Source organism: Schistocerca nitens, chromosome 6 (genome assembly GCF_023898315.1).
Source record: "Schistocerca nitens isolate TAMUIC-IGC-003100 chromosome 6, iqSchNite1.1, whole genome shotgun sequence".
NCBI classification, from domain to species: Eukaryota; Metazoa; Arthropoda; class Insecta; order Orthoptera; family Acrididae; genus Schistocerca; species Schistocerca nitens.
The window spans coordinates 297062876-297077560 of record NC_064619.1 but is presented as its reverse complement, the minus strand read 5'-3'; positions in this window follow the sequence as shown (position 1 = coordinate 297077560).

Below are 14685 nucleotides of genomic sequence, written 5' to 3'. Positions count from 1 at the left end.
GAAGCAAAAGAAAAATTCGGAGTAGGTATTAAAATTCATGGAGAAGAAATAAAAACTTTGAGGTTCGCCGATGACATTGTAATTCTGTCAGAGACAGCAAAGGACTTGGAAGAGCAGTTGAACGGAATGGACAGTGTCTTGAAAGGAGGATATAAGATGAACATCAACAAAAGCAAAACGAGGATAATGGAATGTAGCCGAATTAAGTCGGGTGATGCTGAGGGAATTAGATTAGGAAATGAGACACTTAAAGTAGTAAAGGAGTTTTGCTATTTAGGGAGTAAAATAACTGATGATGGTCGAAGTAGAGAGGATATAAAATGTAGACTGGCAATGGCAAGGAAATCGTTTCTGAAGAAGAGAAATTTGTTAACGTCGAGTATAGACTTAAGTGTCAGGAAGTCGTTTCTGAAAGTATTTGTATGGAGTGTAGCCATGTATGGAAGTGAAACATGGACGATAACTACCTGTAGTTTGGACAAGAAGAGAATAGAAGCTTTCGAAAGGTGGTGCTACAGAAGAATGCTGAAGATTAGATGGGTAGATCACATAACTAATGAAGAGGTGTTGAATAGGATTGGGGAGAAGAGAAGTTTGTGGCACAACTTGACTAGAAGAAGGGATCGGTTGGTAGGACATGTTTTGAGGTATCAAGGGATCACCTGTAGTTTGGACAACAAGAGAATAGAAGCTTTCGAAAGGTGGTGCTACAGAAGAATGCTGAAGATTAGATGGGTAGATCACATAACTAATGAAGAGGTGTTGAATAGGATTGGGGAGAAGAGAAGTTTGTGGCACAACTTGACTAGAAGAAGGGATCGGTTGGTAGGACATGTTTTGAGGTATCAGGGGATCACAAATTTAGCATTGGAGGGCAGCGTGGAGGGTAAAAATCGTAGAGGGAGACCAAGAGATGAATACACTAAGCAGATTCAGAAGGATGTAGGTTGCAGTAGGTACTGGGAGATGAAGAAGCTTGCACAGGATAGAGTAGCGTGGAAAGCTGCATCAAACCAGTCTCGGGACTGAAGACCACAACAACAACAACAACAGTGCGGCAGTGTGACGTGACATGGACTCAACAAGTCGTTGGATGTCCCCTGCAGAAATATTGAGCAACGCTGCCTCTACAGCCGTCCATAATTGCGAAAGTGTTACTGCTGCAGGATTTTGTGCGCGAATTGACCTGTCGATTATGCCCCACAAATGTTCGATGGGATTCGTGTCGGGCCATCCGAGAGCCCGAATCATTCGCTTGAACTGTCCAGAATGTTCTTAAAACCAATTTCGAACAACTCTGACTTATGATATGGTTCACGACCATACATAAAAATTCCATCGTTCTTTGCGATCATGAAGTCCGTAAATGGCTGCAAATGGTCACCAAGTAGCCGAAAATAATCATTTCCAGTCAGTGATCGGTTCAGTTGGACGAGAGGACACAGTTCACTCCATGTAAACACAGCCTACAACATAATGGAGTCACCATTGGCTTGCACAATGCCTTGTTGTTAATTGGGCCCGTGCCGCGCTCGAAACCTAGCATCGACTCTTATCCATTCAGATCTGGACTCATCTGACAGGCCACGGTTTTCCAGTCGTCTAGGTTCCAACCTATATGCTCACGAGCCCAAGAGAGACGCTGCAGGCGATATCGTGCTATTAGCAAAGGAATTCGCGTTGGTCGTCTGCTTCAATAGCCCATTAATGCCAAATTTCCCCGCACTGTCGTAACGGTACGTTCGTCGTACGTCCCATATTGATGTCTATGGTTATTTCACGCAGTATTGCTTGTCTGTTAGATCAGAAAATTCTACACAAACGCAGCTGCTCTCAGTCGTTAAGTGAAAGACGTCGGCCACTGCGTTTTCCGTGGTCAGAGGTAATGCCTGAAATTTGGTGTTCTCGGCGCGCAATTGACAGTCTTTGTCTCGTAATATTGAATTCCCTAACGATTACCAAAATGGAATGTTCCATGTGTCTAGCTCAACTACCATTCCGCGTCTGTTAATCCTCTCGTACGCCCACAATCACGTCGGACACCTTTTCACGTGAAACACCTGGGTACATATGGCAGCTCCGCCAATGCACTGCCGTTTTATATCTTGTGTACGCGATACTACTGCCGTTTGTATAAGCGAATATCACTATCCTATGACTTTTGTCACCTCAGCATATACACTACTGACCATTAAAATTGCTACACCACGAAGATGACGTGCTACAGACGCGAAGTTTAACCGACAGGAAGAAGGTGCTGTGATATGCAAAAGATTAGCTTTTCAGAGCATTCACACAAGGTTGGCGCCGGTGGCGACACATACAACGTGCTGACATGAGGAAAGTTACAAACCGATTTCTCATACATAAAGAGCAGTTGACCGGCGTTGTCTGGTGAAACGTTGTTGTGATGCCTCGTGTAAGGAGGAGAAAAGCGTACCATCACGTTTTCGACTTTAATGAAGTTTGTATTGTAGCCTCTCGCGATTGCGGTTTATCGTATCGCGGCATTGCTGCTCTCGTTGGTCGAAATCCAATGACTGCTAGCAGAATATAGAATCGGTGGGTTCAGGAGGGTAATACGGAACGCCGTGCTGGATCTCAACGGCCTCGTATCACTAGCAGTCGAGATGACAGGCATATTATCCGCATGGCTGTAACGGATCGTGCCGCCACGTCTCGATCCCTGAGTCAACAGATGGGGACGTTTGCAAGACAACAACCATCTGCACGAACAGTTCGACGACGTTTGCAGCAGCGTGGACTATCAGATCGGAGACAACGGCTGCATTTACCATTGACGCTGCATCACAGACAGGAGCGCCTACGATGGTGTTCTCAACGACGAACCTGGGTGCACGACTGGCAAAACGTCATTTTTTCGGATGAATCCATGTTTTGTTTACAGCATCATGATGGTCGCATCCGTGTTTGGCGAAATCGCGGTGAACGGACATTGGAAACGTGTATTCGTCATCGCCATACTGGCGTATCACCCGGCGTCATGGTATGGGGCGCCATTGGTTACAAGTCTCGGTCACCTCTTGTTCGCATTGACGGGACTTTGAACAGTGGACGTTACATTTCGGATGTGTTACGACCCGTGGCTCTACCCTTCATTCGATCCCTGCGGAACCCTACATTTCAGCAGGATAATGCACGACCGCATGTTGCAGGTCCTGTACGGGCCTTTCTGGATACACAAAATGTTTGACTACTGCCCTGGCCAGCACATTCTCCAGATGTCTCACCAATTGAAAACGTCTGGTCAATGGTGGCCGAGAAACTGGCTCGTCACAATACGCCAGTCACTACTCTTGATGAACTGTGGTATCTGTTGAAGCTGCATGGGTAGCTGTACCTGAACACGCCATCCAAGCTCTGTTTGACTCAATGTCCAGGCGTATCAAGGCCGTTATTACAGCCAGAGGTGGTTGTTCTGGGTCTGATTTCTCAGGATCTATGCACCCAAATTGCGTGAAAATGTAATCACATATCACTTATAGTATAATATATGTCCAATAAATACCCGTTTATCATCTGCATTTCTTCTTGGTGTAGCAATTTTAATGGCCATTAGTGTATTACGGGTATTGTAATACAACACAACGTGCAGAAGAAAAATGACATTCAAAACATTTAGTAAACATTTCTGATCGTGTCTCGTATTGTATAATGCATTTAGATATATGTACGGTCACTGTACGGATCAATTAACAATCCGTTTACACAGTCAACACAAGAACACCGCAGCAGACAAGTACAGTGCGACAACTTTGAGGCTGCTGAGGGTGACAGCAGTCTGAAACAAAGAACAGTTGACACGAAGTGTTCCGAATGCTGCCGACTTCTAACGATCAGTGCATGGGAGCCCGATGACAACTTACTTTAGCTAGTCTACTGATGGTTCATAACATATGCATCTACCTAATCTGTCCAATAATAATGAGACTGATACATATACCACCAGAGGTGACGCCTCACAATAACAGTATTGGTTCCTGAACAAAACTGTTGCAGGATTCTCGAACATATTCTCAGTTCGAATATAATGAATTTCGTTGAGACAGAGAAGCTGCTGTCCATGCATCAGCACGGCTTTAGAAAGCATCGTTCCTGCGAAACGCAACTCGTCCTTTTTTCACATGATATCTTGCGAACCATGGATGAAGGGTATCAGACGGATGCCATATTCCTTGACTTCCGGAAGGCGTTTGACTCGGTGCCCCTCTGCAGACTCCTAACTAAGGTACGAGCATATGGGATTGGTTCCCAAGTATGTGAGTGACTCGAAGACTTCTTAAGTAATAGAACCCAGTACGTTGTCCTCGATGGTGAGTGTTCATCGGAGGTGAGGGTATCATCTGGAGTGCCCCAGGGAAGTGTGGTAGGTCCGCTGTTGTTTTCTATCTACATAAATGATCTTTTGGATAGGGTGGATAGCAATGTGCGGCTGTTTGCTGATGATGCTGTGGCGTACGGGAAGGTGTCGTCGTTGAGTGACTGTAGGAGAATACAAGATGACTTGGACAGGATTTTTGATTGGTGTAAAGAATGGCAGCTAACTCTAAATATAGATAAATGTAAATTAATTCAGATGAATAGGAGAAAGAACCCCGTAATGTTTGAATACTCCATTAGGAGTGTAGCGCTTGACAAAGTCACGTCGATTAAATATTTGGGCGTAACTTTGCAAAGCGATATGAAGTGCGACAAGCATGTAACGGCAGTTGTGGGGAAGGCGGATAGTCGTCTTCGGTACATTGGTAGATTTTGGGAAGATGTGGTTCGTCTGTAAAGGAGACCGCTTAGAAAACACTAATACGACCTATTCTTCAGTACTGCTCGAGCGTTTTGTATCCCTATCAGGTCGGATTGAGCGAGGACATAGAAGCAATTCAGAGGCGGGCTGCTAGATTTGTTACTGGTAGGTTTGATCATTACGCGAGTGTTACGGAAATGCTTCAGGAACTCGGGTGGGGGTCTCTAGAGGAAAGGAGGCGTTCTTTTCGTGAATCGCTACTGAGGAAATTTAGAGAACCAGCATTTGAGGCTGACTGCAGTACAATTTTACTGCCACCAACTTATATTTCGCGGAAAGACCACAACGATAAGATAAGAGAGATTAGGGCTCGTACAGAGGCATATAGGCAGTCATTTTTCCCTCGTTCCGTTTTCGAGTCGAACAGGGAGAGAACATGCTAGTTGTGGTACGAGGTACCCTCCGCCACGCACCGTATGGTGGACTGCGGAGAATGTATGTAGATGTAGATGTAGATGGCGCTCAAACGACGGGAAGCAGGAAGCCTCGAGTTTTAGGGCGGCATCGTCCGACGGCTTACTACCGTGAAACACAGCGAGCAGCGTTGTTGGCGGCAGATGCAAAGCGAGGCGAGTACCGCACAGCTGCAGATGCGGCTGCAGTTGTGCTGCATTGCGCCGCTGCGGTGGCGAGCTGCCAGCTGCCAGCTGCCGGGACAGCCCGGATGCCACGGAATGCGCGCCCGGCTCCTGAACACCGCACTAGTTTCACACCCCAAAATGCTGCCGCGTTTCATTATGATGCGTTTCGCAAATAACACCTAACAACAGCTCTTCTCTGAATCCGTGAAACATCAACTTCGATAGATTCACTAAGAGACAGTGAAACATGCAGCAAAAGAAAAAAGTCAGTAAAAATTTGAAAATTTAATAAACCACGGAACATTGTAGATAGAGAGGTAAAAATTGATGCATATGCTTGGAATCACATGGGGTTTTATTAGAACAAAAAAAAAAAAAACAAAGTTCACAAAATGTCCGACAGATGGCGCTGGACAGCAAAACGTCAGTGACTGCGCATGACAATCATGTATAAAAGGAGCTGTAATGAGAGAGAGAATCAGATGCGCCAGCAGTCGCAGCATGTTGACGTTACCTGAAAAGGCGCTTTTAGTGAAGCTGTATTATCAGAATGGGGAATGTGCTAGTTCATCGTTACGATCCTATCGCCGTAGGAAGGGGATTCGAACGGGTAAAGATCCGTTGACAATGCAGCTGTGGCGAGAATGATTTCGAAGTTCGAAGCCACGGGTTGTTTAGACGATAGACCACGTAGTGGCCAACCGAGCACAAGGCGTAATGCTGCTGAGACAGTTCAGGAGGAAATGGAGACTGTAGCGGGTTCGTCTATGCACGGGGAAGTCAGCGCTCGTGCAGTCGCACGTCGCACCGGCATTCCATACACTTAGGCGTACCCTCCGATGCTATCCGTACAAAATCCATCGGCTTCATGAACTGTTACCTGGTGATTTAGTGAAGCGGAAGGCATTTGCGGTGTGGGCGTTTCAAAAGATGGCGGAAGATGACGATTGGTTGAGTAACGTGTTGTGGATCGACGAAGCTCATTTCTCGCTCCGAGGGTCTGTCAACGCCCACAACTGCAGAATTTGGGCTACCGAAAATCTTAGAACTATCGTGGAAACTCCATTGCACGACGAGAAAGTCGCGGTATGGGTTGGATTTACCACATCTACCGTTATCGGGCCTTTTTTCTTCGAGGAAATGCGTGATTATGGTCTTGTAACTGCTACAGTGACGGGTGAGAGGTATGCCGATATGTTACAGAATCGCATCATCCCAAGCCTGGCTAATAAACACCTGCTGGAGCGTACGATGTTTATGCAGGATGGCACTCCACCCCATACTGCTAGACGTGTGAAAGATCTCTTGCGCGCGTCGTTTGGTGATGATCGTGTGCTCAGCCGCCACTTTCGTCGTGCTTGGCCTCCTAGGTCCCCAGACCTCAGTCCGTGCGATTATTATTGGCTTTGGGGTTACCTGAAGTCGCAAGTGTATCGTGATCGACCGACATCTCTAGGGATGCTGAAAGACAACATCCGAAGTCAATGCCTCACCATAACTCCGGACATGCTTTACAGTGCTGTTCACAACATCATTCCTCAGCTACAGCTATTGTCGAGGAATGATGGTGGACATATTGAGCATTTCCTGTAAAGAACATCATCTTTGATTTGTCTTACTTTGTTATGCTAATTATTGCTATTCTGATCAGATGAAGCGCCATCTGTCGGACATTTTTTGAACTTTTGTATTTTTTTGATTCTAATAAAACCCCATGTCATTCCAAGCATGTGTGTCAATTTGTACCTCTCTATCTACATTACTCCGTGATTTATTCAGTTTTCAAATTTATACTGACTTTTTGATCACCCGGTACATTTTTATTGCAAAAATCTGTTTGACATTAATAGCTATACAGGGTAATTCAAAAGGAAAGAATAAATTTCAATTGTATATTACAGACAAGTTGTGAAAGATACAAACACAATGCGCATGACACTGGATAGAGGAAGGTTTAAAGTTACATGTTCGCACGGACACTATACTTCGTTCTACGTAAGAATAAAACAAAAGTAAACAAACACAAACGCGATGATTGGTCAACAGCGTGCAATGGTGTTGTTACGCTCATAGAAGTAGGTCCTACTTATTTATTACATATCTTATTATTATGTTATGGCAAATGAAACTTTGAGATGTTCTGATGTATTAACAGCCATCAACGTTTTTCTAAATCGTATTTTAGCTGTGTACTTTGTATTTCAAAAATTGTGTACACTCGCAGTCTCTGTACTGTTGTGCCATGATTGTTGCGCCATTAATGGCTGACGTTGTTGCCTGCTCCATAGTGAAACACGTACCTGGAACACTCGTCAGAAAGCAGCGACAAACAAGTTGTTCTCAAGGTTTTTCACGAATTTACGAGAAAAAAATCAGATTTGACATTTTCCGAGAACAGTATTTATTAAAGATAAGGACGTATGGTATACACTATACACGGCTGCATCGGTAGCCTTTCGGATGGCACTCCTGTGTAGTTCATGGGTCGAGGGTACAAGTCTCGTTGTAATTGTGAATTTTTTCTTTCAAACTGGAATACCCACATCTTTTAAACGTTAAATTCATCAAATGTGCGCTAATTAATGTCTGCTTATTTCTAATTACATACTGACATAAAATTCCAGTTTTCATTGCAAATATAAATTCTAAATTATCGATAGTAATAGGGTAGTGCCGGCGTCAGCGCAATGATGATATCAAATTGATATGCAAATTATTTAAATTGATCAATTAATCAGCCCCCACCCCTGACGACCACCGCCCCAGTGATGCCCAATCTCACCCCCCGGCCACGGCCACCCCCTCCACCGGATGATGTCACGTGTTTTAGCCTCCACGTGGGCCCCAGCCCCTGCCCCCCTCTTCACACTTCCCATTCCCCAACCCACCCTATTCATGGAAATATCGACTTTTGGCGGAAATTTCTTTGCCCCAAGGCTTGTCTGACATCCCCCCCCCCCCCCAGGAATTGGTTGGAAATTAAAATTGGCAGTAACTTTTCCGGGACTCGAGCCCTGGCTCTCCAAGATGGAAAGCCCAAGTGAACCCCCCTAATACAATTATACCACCAGAGGTGATTCGAATTGATGGGAAGTTAAAAATGACAGTGCTGTTTCCAGGACTCGAACCCTGATTCTACTGGGTGGAAAGCCCAAGTGCACCCCAACCAAGATGTCGAAACTGTCCAGATGCAGAGGAGAAAGATTAGAGTAATATACTTTATTTCAGCGCGGAAACTGATACAAGGATCAATCCTAATTATGTAATTAATCATAAAAACCGAGCCTATTTACACAACTATATGCATAGCCCTACACAAGGACGGCATAAAATCGCAATACAACTCTAAAACTGATGATGCCAAACCACAGGTGTTATCCTGCTTTGAAAAATTTTTGCAGTACCACTTGAAATTAGCGACAGACACACTCAAACTCTACCCTTCACCTACAAGTTCATGGGAAAACGTAGTGGTGTACAGCACTGTTTTTATTCTTTTTAGTGGAAAATATTTTCAACTGACGAGATGCTGGTGTTGGACAGAGAGGAGTTTAAAAAGTGTATTACCTGTAAGCATACAGTATCTATCTACGTTTGATGTCAGAGTTCGCTACAGATGCCCACTCAAAAACCACCCTACATCCCAGGTAACTGAAGCCAGTACATGATACCACAATGCGCCACAGTTCTAATTACACTTTGAAATTGTCATGAAAAACACTAGCATTCGTAATAAATAGGTCATAACACAGCACATGTACTGGGAAACATCGTCGTCCTAAAAGACTGCAGAGGGGGCGGTAGCTGAATGTGCGTTTTCCTCGGGGAGAGTCCACAAACTGCCAAAAATATAGGGGGCTCTTCCTCCCGCCTCCCTCCATCCACCTATGGGGAGGACATTGGCTTTTACAAATGACCAGCCGCTCCACCGAACGCCTCGTGACGTGTGCTGGCCACTGGCCACGCAAGGCTCTTCGCCCTCTACTGTTTTTCTGCCACCCCTCTGTGGCCGCTGGCCTTCCACCATCTGGCTGCCTTAAGGTGGCCGGCCAGAGTGGCCGTGCGGTTCTAGGCGCTACAGTCTGGAGCCGAGCGACCGCTACGGTCGAAGGTTCGAATCCTGACTCGGGTATGGATGTATGTGATGTCCTTAGGTTAGTTAGGTTTAATGAGTTCTAGGTTCTAGGCGACTGATGACCTCAGAAGTTAGGTCGCATAGTGCTCAGAGCCAGCCATTTGCCTTAAGGTGACACTCCTACGCCAACACAATAGCGTGTACAGTCAACTAAATAACAGGCAGTAAAAGGACAGGTGCCTCAAGTGCAACTTTTTCATCTAAAGTATAACGACAAGGCCCCCATATTTCGCCCCCATAGCCAGAGTGCGTCCATGTCCAGCGACCACGCCCAGTATAAATGCCGCCCTCGCAGCAAACAGCCCGCCATTCTGCAATGGAGAACAATTGTATTTAATGTCAATGCAACTGATTCTTGCAATCTGTTAAACATATTTCTCGGAAAGACTGCACCCCTCTAGAACAACAACAAAATTACAGAGAACACTCCTGATGTTTTTTTCAAAAATCGGCTGCTTGTGAAACAGGAAGCCTTCCACCTAAATCGACCGCAGCCACACGCTGCAGTGTCTTCAGTACAATGCAGGGCACTGCCAGGTAGTCAGCTACACATACACTAGAGAGCAATCCAGGCATCCCTCAGAACAAAACCGTGATGAATGATGATTATCCCGACCACTGCTTGTTTGTCTAAAGGGACCGCTCCGACCTCTTAGGGAAGTCAGCCACCGTGCCGTTCCAAGCACTGGGCATTTGTATTTAACATCAATGTGACTGCTATGACAAATCAACAATTAAAAAAGGAAAACACAATCGCGATGATAATAAATGTCCTGTTTCCATGAAAATGGGCACAGTCCATTTCCTTTTAGTTTTAAGAGCAAAAACGGTATAGTTTTTACGTTCAACTGCAGGATACAATTAGCTTCTCATTATTTTGAGATATCCAGCGAAGTGCACTGCCACCGATCACAGACGATCACGTGTGTAATAAACATTTCAGACACCTGAAAAAACATTAGAGAATATAATCTTTCATGCCAATAGCTCACATGTTGGGAAAAAACACAATCGTTTTACCTTAGACAACAACAAGCTATAATTCTAGAGAACATAGTTGGTTTGTTCACTATGTCAGGTCTTGCTTTGCTTTTTAGATGCTATATCAAACAGGCGTTTATGAAACAAATTGTGAGAGTCTGTCTTGTAACAGAGGCTCCTGTAAGTCTCTTCTGTTACATCGAAACCAGATACCATCTGCATGCTTACATTTGACATTTTTGATGCATAATTCATCTCTCTCAACAGGTCTGTAAAGTTTCTGTCATACACCTGCAGATTCTTGCATTCTAGTTTTGAAAGCAATTTGATCATCACAACCTTTTTTCAAGAAATCCACTCACATGTCAGGAAAAAAAAATATCATTTCTAGATTACACAATGTGCTATAATTTAAGTGGTGTCTACTTTATAATTAGAGGTTATAAAGTATGAAATAACACCTTTTTTAAGCACGTAATCACGATGATAAAAAGAAACAGTCATGATAGGACATAGTCATTTTCTTTGAACATGTCGGGACACCCACAAACTTCATAAGCCTGCTGCTCAAGGTGAAAATATCACACATCCCCTACTACTACTAAGTATAATACTTCACAAATAACTGAATACTGGCGATACAAAACAATACTGAGCGAAAATCAGCGATAGGTGGACAAGTCTCGCAAGTTTTTCCCTTGCGCATGGTACCACTGTGTCTTAGAAAGAGGGGCGTAATCATCTTACAAGCTGCCAGATGTTAAAAACACGATCGCAACGGCCGTTTTACTGTCACATGCAGTCTTGGTTCTACAGGTGCAAACAAGTAACGCTAATGATATCCATGTTTAAAACTATACAAGCCATATAAATCGAGGTATGGCACTACCTCAAAATGAAGTGGTTTTTCCACCCAAATATAGAAGGTGATCGCTGGAGTGTGTATTAACAGATTGTCAGTGCTGTTACATGTCGCTGTGTAAATTGGTAATAAAATCACCGAATTTAGGGAGTGATATGGCTAAGAAACGCGATATCAAGCTGGTATTTGCTATCCCCCCCCCCCCTCACCACATGACACCGCTAGACATTTCTCCAGTATCTGTAACACATTCGGTCTCGATGCACCATCAGAGGTTCTGCGACATATCTACTTACTTCTAGGCGATGGTTGATTGAGGATGATCACATACAGTAGATGGTGTGTTGATTGACGTCGTAAGAAATGTGCAGTGGCTTTTTAGAGCTCTAGTGTTACGCTTTCCAGTAGAAATGCTGTCTGTGATTTGAAATCAAGTCTCCATTCAACCACACACACGCATTGGACCCTATGGAAAAGTCTTTTAATGATTACAGCCACTAGTGAATGATATTCGTGGCACTTTCATACCTTGAATGAGTCACATTTTCCTAACCTATCTGTTATAGTAAAATTGCAACAACGTGCAACAACATGCATAGTCCCTATGCATGTTGTCCCCCCCCCCCCCCCCATGACCCACAGACCTTGCCGTTGGTGGGGAGGCTTGCGTGCCTCAGCGATACAGACAGCCGTACCGTAGGTGCAACCACAACGGAGGGGTATCTGTTGAGAGGCCACACAAACGTGTGGTTCCTGAAGAGGGGCAGCAGCCTTTTCAGTACTTGCAGGGGCAACAGTCTGGATGATTGACTGATCTGGCCTTCTAACACAAACCAAAACGTCCTTGCTGTGCTGGTACTGCGAATGGCTGAAAGCAAGGGGAAACTACAGCCGTAATTATTCCCGAGGGCATGCAGCTTTACTGTACGGTTAAATGATGATGGCGTCCTCTTGGGTAAAATATTCCGGAGGTAAAATAGCCCCCATTCGGATCTCCGGGCTGGGACTACTCAAAAGGAAGTCGTTATCAGGAGAAAGAAAACTGGCGTTCTACGGAATGGAGCGTGGAATGTCAGATCCCTTAATCAAGCAGGTAGGTTAGAAAATTTAAAAAGGGAAATGGATAGGTTAAAGTTAGATATAGTGGGAATTAGTGAAGTTCGGTGGCAGGAGGAACAAGACTTTTGGTCAGGTGAATACAGGGTTATAAATACAAAATCAAATAGGGGTAATGCAGGAGTAGGTTTAATAATGAATAAAAAAATTGGAGTACGGGTAAGCTACTACAAACAGCATAGTGAAAGCATTATTGTGGCCAAGATAGACACGAAGCCTACGCCAACTACAGTAGTACAAGTTTATATGCCAACTAGCTCTGCAGATGACAACGAAATTGAAGAAGTGTAGGATGAGATAAAAGAAACTATTCAGGTAGTGAAGGGAGACGAACATTTAATAGTCATGTTGTAGTTGTTGTGGTCTTCAGTCCTGAGACTGGTATGATACAGCTCTCCATGCTACCCTATCCTGTGCAAGCTGCTTCATCTCTCAGTACTTACTGCAACCCACATCCTTCTGAATCTGCTTAGTGTATTCATCTCTTGGTCTCCCTCTACGATTTTTACCCTCCACGCTGCCCTCCAATGCTAAATTTGTGATCCCTTGATGCCTCAGAACATGTCCTACTAACCGGTCCCTTCTTTTTGTCAAGTTGTGCCACATACTCCTCTTCTTCACAATTCTATTCAATACTTCATCATTAGTTATGTGATCTACCCATCTAATCTTCAGCATTCTTCTATAGCACCACATTTCGAAAGCTTCTATTCTCTTCTTGTCCAAACTATTTATCGTCCATATTTCACTTCCATACAAACAGAAACGACTTCCTGACACTTAAATCTATACTCGATGTTAACAAATTTCTCGTCTTCAGAAACGCTTTCCTTGCCATTGCCAGTCTACATTTTATATCTTCTCTACTTCGACCATCATCAGTTATTTTGCTCCCCAAATAGCAAAACTCCTTACTACTTTAAGTGTCTCATTTCCTAATCTAATTCCCTCAGCATCACCCGACTTAATTCGACCACATTCCATTATCCTCGTTTTGCTTTTGTTGATGTTCATCTTATATCCTCCTTTCAAGACACTGTCCATTCCGTTCAACTGCTCTTACAAGTCCTTTGCTGTCTCTGCTAGAATTACAATGTCACCGGTGAACCACAAAGTTTTTATTTCTTCTCCATGGATTTTAATACCTACTCCGAATTTTTCTTTTGTTTCCTTTACTGCTTGCTCAATATACAGATTGAATAACATCGGGGAGAGGCTACAACCCTGTCTCACTCCCTTCCCAACCACTGCCTCCCTTTCATGCCCCTCGACTCATAACTGCCATCTGGTTTCTGTACAAATTGTAAATAGCCTTTCGCTCCCTGTATTTTACCCCTGCCACCTTCAGAATTTGAAAGAGAGTATTCCAGTTAACATTGTCAAAAGCTTTCTCTAAGTCTACAAATGCTAGAAACGTAGGTTTGCCTTTCCTTAATCTTTCTTCTAAGATAAGTCGTAAGGTCAGTATTGTCTCACGTGTTCCAACTTTTCTACGGAATCCAAACTGATCTTCCCCGAGGTCGGCTTAGACAAGTTTTTCCATTCGTCTGTAAAGAATTCGCGTTAGTATTTTGCAGCTGTGACTTATTAAACTGATAGTTCGCTAATTTTCACATTTGTCAACACCTGCTTTCTTTGGGATTGGAATTATCATATTCTACTTGAGGTCTGAGGGTATTTCACCTGTCTAATACATTTTGCTCACCAGATGGTAGAGTTTTGTCAGGATTGGCTCTCCCAACGCTTTCAGTAGTTCTAATGGAATGTTGTCTACTCCCGGGGCCTTGTTTCGACTTAGTTCTTTCAGTGCTCTGTCAAACTCTTCAAGCAGTATCATATCTCCTATGTCCTCTTCATCTACGTCCTCTTCCATTTCCATAATATTGCCCTCAAGCACCTCGACCTTGTATAGACCCTCTATATACTCCTTCCACCTTTCTGCTTTGTTTTCCTTCTTTGCTTAGAACTGGGTTTCCATCTGAGCTCTTGATATTCATACAAGTGGTTCTCTTTTCTCTAAAGGTCTCTTTAATTTTCCTGTATGCAGTATCTATCTTACCACTAGTGAGATAAGCCTCTACATCCTTACATTTGTCCTCTAGCCATCCCTGCTTAGCCATTTTGCACTTCCTGTCGATCTCATTTTTGAGTCGTTTGTATTTCTTTTTGCCTGCTTCATTTACTGCAT